This window comes from Malaclemys terrapin, chromosome 9 (assembly GCF_027887155.1).
Source record: "Malaclemys terrapin pileata isolate rMalTer1 chromosome 9, rMalTer1.hap1, whole genome shotgun sequence".
In the NCBI taxonomy this organism is placed as follows: domain Eukaryota; kingdom Metazoa; phylum Chordata; order Testudines; family Emydidae; genus Malaclemys; species Malaclemys terrapin.
The window spans coordinates 23065422-23076122 of NC_071513.1; positions in this window are offsets into that span (position 1 = coordinate 23065422).

Genomic DNA, 10701 nt, shown 5'->3' on the forward strand with positions numbered 1-10701 from the left:
TCTCAAGAGTCAGCAACATTGGTTATCACCATAAATATTTGTATTGCAATATGTAGCCTCATTAAGTCCTGCATGGGAGCAAAGTTACACATAGAAGTAACTGTTTGCAGGTCTGGCTTTTACTTATTTTGCTGAATTTGAATGTAGTAGAATGAAAATGGCTGTCTTGTGGCAAGATATGTTTTCATTAGAGCTAGGTGACAGTTTTGTTCAAAACCATTTTTTTTTAAAACAAAAATCGGCCTTTTCTTTAAGGAAATATTTTAATGGACTATCTCCATTTTGCCTGAAATCTTTTCAGCAAATCCTCCAAACCTTTAAAAAAAAGTGTTTTGTGAAAACAGAAAAACAATTTTTTCACAGATTTTGGTTTCAGTTTTTCATAAGACAGACAAAGCAAAACTACCCAATTTCCGCCCCCCAAATAATGGAAAATTAAAAATAAAAAACAACATACAATCAACATATTTCAACCAGCTCTAATTTTATTATTTAATTGTTGGACAATATTTATGAATATTAAGTTCTAGGCAGTGTTTGCAATAAGGCAAACAGGAAAAACAGGCCAGATGCATTTAGGATCCAAGACAATGACAGAGTTGATTGATATGACATGGATTAATGACACCTAGGTACATGACATCCTGTGTTTTTGTGTGTGTTTGTGCAGTGCCTGGTGCAATGGATCCGCAATCCCGATAGGGGTCTCCGGGCACTCTTTGCTCTCTCTCTCTTATGCCTCTTTATTCCATGCAGAACATAGGGACTTCACCACTTCCATCTTTGCCAATATCCTGCTGCAGTCTTAGTTTCTGCCCATGTCACTTTGACAGCTTTCACTTCTGTTTCTATTGTACATTTATATGTTATCTTTGGCCTACCTCATCATCTTTGCCCTGGGGGTTCCAGTACAACCTCTGAGCACTACTACAATATTAATAATTAATAATAGGAACAAGTTTTGTGAATAAAGTGACTTTACAACCCCCAGGGGAACTCTCCAGTTAAAATTTAAATCTCCTGCTACCTATATCCTAGCCTGATGGGCAAAGAATGCTCTTTTTCTAACATTAAGTTCTTCAAGCTATCAGACTTTGACAACAACCTTTACATTAATTATCAAGGCCCAGATCCTCAAAGGTATTTAGGCACCTAACTCTCATTGAAATCAACGGGAGTTAAGCACATAAATATCTTTAAGGATCTGGGCCCAAAAGCCATAGGTACAGTGTTTTTACTACACCCCAATAATAGTCCTGTGGAATTCAGTTCTTTACTATGTTACCTGACATTAATTTATGAGGGATGGGGTACCAGGTTTACCATTGTCTTGCAGATTAACGAAAGAGTATCAGCTCCCTGACTGCCTGTTCTCATAAACATCCACCCAAAGATACACAACGCCTCCTAGAAAAGCTCACAAATTATGGCTTTACATGTCCAGGTTGATGATACTCATGGTAGAGGGTTTAGAAATAGAACAGCATTTTCTCAGAGAAGTTTGTTTTATAGTGTCAAAGCAGCTGTGTTTAGAATCAAATATGAGGAAAGGAAACAGATGAATCATGTGAAGGGCTAGAGTACAAAGGCTGGGGCACAGTTGTTTCAGAGTAGAACTGGTGCCATGGAATTTAAGAAGGTTATTTCTACATGGATTGTCTTTGCTCGTGATTTTGTTGATGCAGTCCATCATCTGCCTGTCTTTCTGAATCACTCCACAATGTTTTTTCATGCTGTGTTCACCCGAAATATGAACACTTAAAAAACATTTTTTAAAAGATATGAGTGCTACAAACCAGCCATATTGGCTTCAAGCCTAGATATTACATGGAGGAATTTTCAGACTTGGAAACCTGACAGCATCTATGGTCTCCAGGCCCTTGGTGTCTTTCAAAGGGGCATTAAATGTCAGTGCTCAGTTGAAACTGCCTGTTTGTGAAAGCTCAAAACCAACTGATTCAAATTGTCTTTCTCCACACAAGTTTTTACAGAATCCTACAAAAATGACTTGGAAATTGTTTAACTTTCTCTCTCATTAGGACATTAATACAAATTGTCTAACAATGCCTATTCCAAAGACACACACAGTGTAGTGTCAGATTGAAGGCCGCTGATATTAATGTGCTTCCACCCTCTGGGCCTCGCTATACTACAAATACAGTCAGCCAAAGGACCTAGTTACAACACACTTCTCCGCTTTACTGGTTACAGCACTGTTGCGAGTTGTCACCTAGTTTGGACCTAACCATGTTCTGTAGCCAGGGTAAAATCTTGGACATTTACCTTGATTACGGAACACAATTGAGATCCCATTTACTCTATAGATTAGAATGATTTTGTAATGGGATATGGAGACAACACTGTTGTAACCAGGTCTTCTTGACCCAGTTGTGTTTGTAGTGTAGACGTGCCCTCCATTTGTTACGAGTGACTCAATGGCAGACCGATTAATGCTGAACAAAGGAGGGTTGCTTGGCAGGTACATGTATTTTTATTCATGAATTAAGTTGTGTAGTCATTATTTGCCTGCATGAAGAATGTATTTCAATCGATTCTACCAATGTACATGATAATTTGACCAGTTTCACTAAGTTTCCCTACTGTGCCAAGGAGTCAAATACTGTAGCTATGGTTTTATGGAAGGCTTTAAGACTAATAATTGCATTTGCCATTTTGCAGGCTAAGCTAGGAGACAACTCTTATTATTATTTGCTGTTTGTATTGTGCTGTTACTGCCCAGAAGTTCCAGTCAGGTGTGAGTTGAGCATACATAGGGGTCAGACAGCAATGTGTCCCTCCATTTATGGCATTTCACCACTAGCTAGCTTCACTTTCACAACTAGCTAGCTCCACTATGTGGGATTTTTGCCGGCTCCTGAACCCTGAAGTAATAGGCTACTCCTGGAGACAGGAAACTGGATTAGCTAGACTATTGACCTGAGCTGTGGTAGACTTCTCTATCTTCCTACGCCTTAAATTCATCCAATACACTGGATCTGATCTTTGACACCTGGAGGTTCACAACACTGCATTCTTCCTGTTCAGTGCTGCTTATAGAATATAGTGACTTGGTGACTGTGGCTGAATCTGATTCTCTAGCTAAATGTCTGCTACAGAAATAATACATCCTATATGCATTGTATAATCTACTTGATTTATATCATGTTTCCTCCAGCAGAACACACTAGCATCCTGTTTGCCTGGTTGTTCTCTGAGGCAGAGCTGCACTCAGGCCAAAGACTATAGCAGGGGTAGGCAACCTATGGAACGCGTGCCAAAGGCGGCACGCAAGCTGATTTTCAGTGGCACTCACACTGTCCGGGTCCTGGCCACTGGTCCGGGGGGCTCTGCATTTTAATTTAATTTTAAATGAAGCTTCTTAAACATTTTGAAAACCTTATTTACTTTACATACAACAATAGTTTAGTTATATATTATAGACTTATAGAAAGAGACCTTCTAATAACGTTAAAATGTATTGCTGGCATGCGAAACCTTAAATTAGAGTGAATAAATGAAAACTCGGCACACCACTTGTGAAAGGTTGCCGACCCCTGAACTATAGGGATTTCTCTGAATCTAACATCTCTTAAGGTCACTAAAGTCATCACAAGGCAGTATCTTTCCATATGGCAAACCTTCCCTTTGCTTTCCTTCCTCATTCCAAAGAGCCAGTTTTTCTTGCCAGAGTCTGTAATCTCTGAACCAACATTCTAGTTACATATTTTCCATGAAGTTTTCAGTAACTGATTTTTCTTAGTCTTGATCTGTGACCTCAGACCACATTGTCACAGAGATGAGCATGCTGCCATAAAAGAGGTTTGCTGTGAGCTCATAAGGTATATATGTATGCATGCATTTTGCCATGTGTCTGGGGGTATGTGTGTGGGCATGTCTATATGTGTGTCTGTGAGAGCATACATGTGCAATCATGTTCTTGGATTGACAGTCAGGCGGCTTCACTCTCTGTGATGGGGCCAGGAAGAAGGTGCAGCACAAGACTATATCAAACAATTTGAAATGTACACATATCCTGGCAGACCCAACTAACAAATGTAAGATAGTGGGGATATGGGGGGTTCTGGAGTACAGTACGGGTACAATATAAAGCTGGGAGGGCTGGAATACTGTGATTGACAAGTGAGTGTATTGCACAACCCGTCTTGCAGAGGCCAATGGGAAGGATGCTAAATGCACACGGCACTTGGTGCAGACAGGCTGGTAAACACAAAAAGAATCAAAGCACAAATAGCAATAGCCTCCCTCACTGCTTCTCTGGTCATCATACCAAAGAACATCATAGAGAGTTACACATACGGTCCATGGCCATCACAGGAGGGAAATGTATTTTCAGTGTTAAATGCAACCCCTATATCCCCCTCCCCATATGAACAACCCATCCACAATGATTATGGCATTCAAATTGTACATATAAAACAACGACAAAAAAATCAGAATGCAAAACAAAAATAACCACTTTACTATGTCTGAGTTGCATATGCTGTTCAATGTAAGGGCTTGTCTTCATGGGGGAAAATGCCTCAGTAGCTGGTGTGCACTAGCTTTTCTGCACCAACTCCCCAAGTGAACAATCTTATTCCACACTAAAAACGCCTTTGTGAACAGTAGCTTAATGCACTTTGGAAATGTACTAATCTACGTGTGCGGAGGAGCTAGTGTGCTTTAAATTCAGACCATAGCTTACTGTGCACTAACATCCCCATGTAGACAAGCCCTAATATATTAAGTTACACTGTTAACCAGGCAAACAGGATTAGAAAATACTACATGGGCACTATGTGGCCAAATTAGTGTGGCTTTTGGGACCTTGACTTTTGCACTTCCAGCCTTTTTGTGACTAAGGCTACATCTACACTACAGGGGGGAGTCGATTTAAGATACGCAAATTCAGCTACGTGAATAGCATAGCTGAATTCGACGTATCGCAGCCGACTTAACCCGCTGTGAGGACGGCGGCAAAATCGACCTCCGCGGCTTCCCGTCAACGGCGCTTACTCCCACCTCCGCTGGTGGAGTAAGAGCGTTGATTCGGGGATCGATTGTCGCGTCCCGATTCAGGCGATTCAGGCGGGTAGTGTAGACCTAGCCTAACTGCAGTGTCAATGCTGGGTTAGGCCCCAATTCAGCAAAGCATTTAAACATGTGCTTAACTTTAAGCATGTCTGTAGTTCCTGTCCCACTGAAATCAAAGGGATTAATCATGTGCCAGCCCCGTTCATTGTATTCCAGACGCTAACCTTGCGAATGGTTTCCCCATCTGTAAAATGGGGATAATGATGCTTATCTTCTTTGTGAAGTGCTTTGAGATCTACTGATGAAAAATGTTACACAAGAGCTAGTTATTATTATTAAATGAGAAGGATTTGGAGCAGGTTTCAAAGCTTAAATGACTGATTCCCGAGTTCCTTGCAGCTTACGTCATCATTTACATCTGTGCCAAATGAGTGTAAAAATGCCATCAGATCAGAATACTTGTGTTTTACAACCCACTTGGCACAGGTGCGAATGAGGATGCAAGGAACTGGGGAATCAGAGAGGTGAATGGGATGGAGGAAGACTATATTCACACCATATGTATATCCTGACAATACATTATACAGGGGTAGGCAACCTATGGCATGTGTGCCAAAGGCGGCACACGAGCTGATTTTCAGTGGCACACTCACTGCCTGGGTCCTGGCCACCGGTCCGGGGGGCTCTGCATTTTAATTTAATTTTAAATGAAGCTTCTTAAACGTTTTAAAAACCTTATTTACTTTACATACAACAATAGTTTAGTTATGTATTCTAGACTTATAGAAAGAGACCTTCTAAAAACGTTAAAATGTATTACTGGCACACGAAACCTTAAATCAGAGTGAATAAATGAAGACTTGGCACACCACTTCTGAAAGGTTGCCGAACCCTGCATTATACCATTATCTGCCATATGTTAATTGCTCCAAGGTTGTGTGCGTATAACATGTTAGTATAAATTAATAAACAAAATGATTAGAGGAAAATCAGATGTGTGACTGATATGTTTTCCCAGAGCAAGCACATACTTTTCTAAGCATGAGTGAACCCAAAGTGTGCTTAGCCCCAGACTTTTGTTCTCAGACCATGTGTAATGCCAGGGCACTTGCTATCCACATTGCTGAGTGTCATCCCACAGGTAAGGTGAAGGTGGGTTTTACAAACAATGGGTGGCCCAGCAAAGATGCACGATGCGAAGGGAGAGGGTGCATGGAAGGAACCATCCTGGTCCTTCTGCACTCACAGCCCAGCTGGGAAGGAATCATAGTGCCACCCGCTGTTCTAGCCATCCTGAAGCAGGTGGGGGTTGGATCCATGGCTCCTCTTCCTTGCACGCTGGCCTGACTGCTTGGACTGGCATAGGCAGAAACAAAGGGTGCAGCAGCAGCTGCATGGTGTCTGTCCCCCAAGTCCAGTATCACCAGAGGCATTTCAAAGGCAGCTGGAGTGTCTCAAGCCCCAGCTGCTAATGAGGTGCCCCTCTACAGTGCTCCCAACTCAAGCCAGCAGCTAAAAACTCACCTCAATTTTTATTTGACTGTTTGAACATCTCATCAGCCAATGCTGCTGCCTCCTGAGGGCTCCCAACATGCCCTTATTGGTTCCAGATAGGTCTCAATGGCTGGCCATCAATGGGAAAGTATGTGCTTTTGACAGTACTTTTACTACACCAGGACACAACCCATATGCCCTGGGCTGTCCCCATTGGCAGTTCCCCACCGCTGCCTCCTATACATAACTTAGCATTTATAATGAGAAAGAAAAAGGGACAACTGCATCCTTTGGGCACCCGGGGAGCGATTGATCGAGGTTCATGAAAATGAGTTAGCTCATGTATTGTGCACCAGAAACGTGAAGCAGGTGTGGCTTAGAAGGCTCCCGCTGGGATTGACCTGCTTTCTTTGTAGGTCCTGCTGGGACTGACTGTAAAGTAATGCACATTGGAAAAAATAACCCCAACTATACATACAATATGATGGGGACTAATTTAGTTACAAGAAGTCAGGAAAAAGATCTTGGAGTCATCGTGGATAGTTCTCTGAAAATGTCCACGCAGTGTACAGAGGAGGTCAAAAAAGCAAACAGGATGTTAGGAATCATTAAAAAGGGGATAGAGAATAAGACTGAGCATATATTATTGCCCTTATATAAATCGATGGTACGCCCTCATCTCGAATAGTGCGTACAGATGTGGTCTCCTCATCTCAAAAAAGATATCCTGGCACTGGAAAAGGTTCAGAAAAGGACAACTAAAATGATTAAGGGTTTGGAACGGGTCCCATATGAGGAGAGATTAAAGAGGCTAGGACTCTTCAGCTTGGAAAAGAGGAGACTAAGTGGGGATATGATAGAGGTAGATAAAATCATGAGTGATGTGGAGAAAGTGGATAAGGAAAAGTTATTTACTTATTCCCATAATACAAGAACTAGGGATCATCAAATGAAATTAATAGGCAGCAGGTTTAAAACAAATAAAAGGAAGTTCTTCTTCACGCAGCGCACAGTCAACTTGTGGAACTCCTTACCTGAGGAGGTTGTGAAGGCTAGGACTATAACAGAGTTTGAAAGAGAGCTGGATAAATTCATGGTGGTTAAGTCCATTAATGGCTATTAGCCAGGACGGGTAAGGAATGGTGTCCCTAGCTTCTGTCTGTCAGAGGGGAGATGGATGGCAGGAGAGAGATCACTTGATCATTGCCTGTTAGGTTCACTCCCTCTGGAGCACCTGGCATTGGCCACCGTCGGTAGACAGGATACTGGGCTAGATGGACCTTTGGTCTGACCCGGTATGGCCTTTCTTATGTTCTTATGACTCAGAGCAGCCAGCTCTGAAGAGCAGGTGGCTGGGAGGAACAAAGGGTCAGAAAAATCATGAATTCCTTTCTCCCTTCAAACCTTTGTCCATTTCTAGGATCAAACTCTCCTGAGACTCTGAACGTCCCCCAACCCCTGGCTGGTCATTTTCATGCAATTGCAGATTCTGGCCAGCATAGGGCAGAACTAATACCGTGATAGCCTCTCAATATTTCTGGTTGAATTGGCAGGCTTAATAGGTTTCCATTAATCATCCACAAGGCTGGGTTCTGCTGAGCACTGAATCTTCCAAGTTCACCCTTTCCTACAGCTGCCCCCATTTATGTTCAGTTAGAGATGGGTCCACTTTCTACTGGATTTTGAACCTCAAAGTTTGGGTGTATTTGGATTTTGTTCAGCCATTACAGAGAGTAGGGTTGGCTGTGAAATAAAGATCTGAGTTTGGATTTCAACTTCCCAAAGTTTGGGGATGTTTGTAAGCTGGGGTTTAGGGTAAGGATCACATCTTCTATGACCACAACTTCCACAGGTATTCTTGAGGAGATAGTATACCCCTCACCCTGTCAACAGGGCATAATAGGGCCCCCATCCTGAATGGGATCTGTGGATGCCTCTCTAATATAAATACTAAGCAACAATATCGGTAGGAAAGGCCATTTCTGTCTGAGATGTCTTAAAGGAGAAAATAACCATTTCATTTCATGGTCTATTGTCTCTGACATGGCTGTGGGCAGAACTCGAGAGCAGTCACCGTTTGAGGCACAAATGTCTAGCTTCAGGAATTTATTGTGGGCTTCCCTATGTTGTGTGGAGGATGCAATACTGGGAATGTAGGATAAGAGCCACAAAGGGTGGGCCAAGGAAAGGGAGTGTGGCTTAGACAGAAGCATGAAATGGCAACAGAATGGGAGAGCGGCAGAAGCCGTGACACAAAGTAGAATTGGTGTCTCAAGTTGTACTGACGGCCTGTGACCCTGGCCCCACCTCATCTTCCTCCCAAAAGTGCAATTGTGTGTGAAAATGTTTATCTAGTTGTGAAACAAGCTGAAAATAGCATAACACTTCCCTTCCTCATGCTATATCGGGCCTTCCCTGTGGACAGCCTCAGAATGGCCTTGCCTAAAAGGACATTAGCATGCGAGAGCAACTGACACAGGCAGGGCAGACAGCTCAACTGGTGGCATCAGGGCTTTCCCTGGAGACCTTCCAATCCCAGCTGGCTTTGGTTCACCCCCATCTAAAACCTGGTGGACCAGCCATGCAGACCGTCTTCCCCAGAGCAGCAGGGAGGGGCCATGATGCTTCTTAAAAGCTGGGCCCCTCCCTCCATTGACTTGTGGACATTCAAGCAGGTTTCCTGATCCTTTCATCCCCTCGCCTGCGAGAAATGGGGGGTGAGCTTTCTAACAGCGAGCTGCAGTGGCAGTATAATAACATTGCTGTGGGATACTCGCTGCCCTTTGCATGTTTATTCTGTGCCACTTTCCTGATTTTTATGAAGTGAACCTTTTAAGGTGAGGAATTATTTGCTGGGGAAATGGATGGGTGGCAGTGATGGCTTCCTAGATCCTGTGTGACACAGGAGAGCTTCCTTCTTCCATGACTCTGCTGTGAGGGCTTTGACAGGTTTCTAATGAAAGAGTGATTAATACATGATTCATAACCCTGATTCGTGACACCTTTTGTGCTGGCAAGCAGGAAGTTTGCATTTCCAGCATACCCACGTTCTAGGGGAGCTGTGATTTTCTTGCATCATTTATTTTGCTAGATAACACTCATGCTTTTTTGCCTTTTGGATCTTGCCACCTTGGTTGGGATGTTCTCTCTTCTGACATGTCAGTGTCTACCCTATCTTCCAGCCCACTCTAATTAATGTCTGCCTACCTATGTGAACAGCTGACTGACTATCATTTAGCAAGACCAGCCTGATAAGTGCTTCGGGAACTGTGGGCAGAATTAGCCACTGCCAGCGGGGAAAGGAAATCTGTAAGTTGGACTGGCTGGCACAAAAACAGTTATTTCCCAAACCAAGAAAGTCTCATTGTTGCGCGAAGGGCAGGGCGGGTAGGAGGGGATGCGTGCGTGAGTGCAGGAATGTGCTGTCCTTCACGTTACCGAGGTCAGAGCTGCAATACGTCTCTGCACTAACACAGACGAAGAACTCAAGTGCACACAAGCCCTAACATAACTAACCAGACTGGCTGGTCACTTCCTCTTCTAGGACAAGAGAGGCAGGGTGCCTTCTGGAAGCCTCAGCAGTCTCCCTCCTGAATCTAAGAGCTTCAGCTCCATAATTCCTCTGCTGGGGACACCTACTCGAATCACAAACACCCCAAGATTAAAGTCTTGCTGGGACTGCCCTGAAAAGTGTGCGAAATCCTTCACTATTATTCAAAGTTCCAGCTCCCGTCATGTGCCAGGTTTCTCATAGCCCTCTGCTGAGGCTGCTCTTGGACCCAAAAACCTTCTCAGCTGGCCTGATTGAATTTGGCTAGTGGAAATGGTATAGGGGAACAAACTGTGTTTTGTGCACAAGTTTGTAAGCAGGGAGCCCAATCCTAGCCTCATTTACTTCTATACAACTCCTTTGAAATCAATGGGACAGTAATAGCGTAACCGAGGTCAGAATTTGGGCCAACATGTATTTAAACAACCCTTACCAGAAGGTCTGTTTCACGTGGGCCTCTGCTTTTAATGTGAATCATGTTTGTTTCCGACACAGGGGCAGATTCAGCTGCTTTGGTGATGTAGTGCATCCACAAACCTGGTTTAACGGGCACACTGGGATTCCTATTTGAGATTACACATTATCCTATTACACCAGATATTTTTTATGAAATAAAATCACAT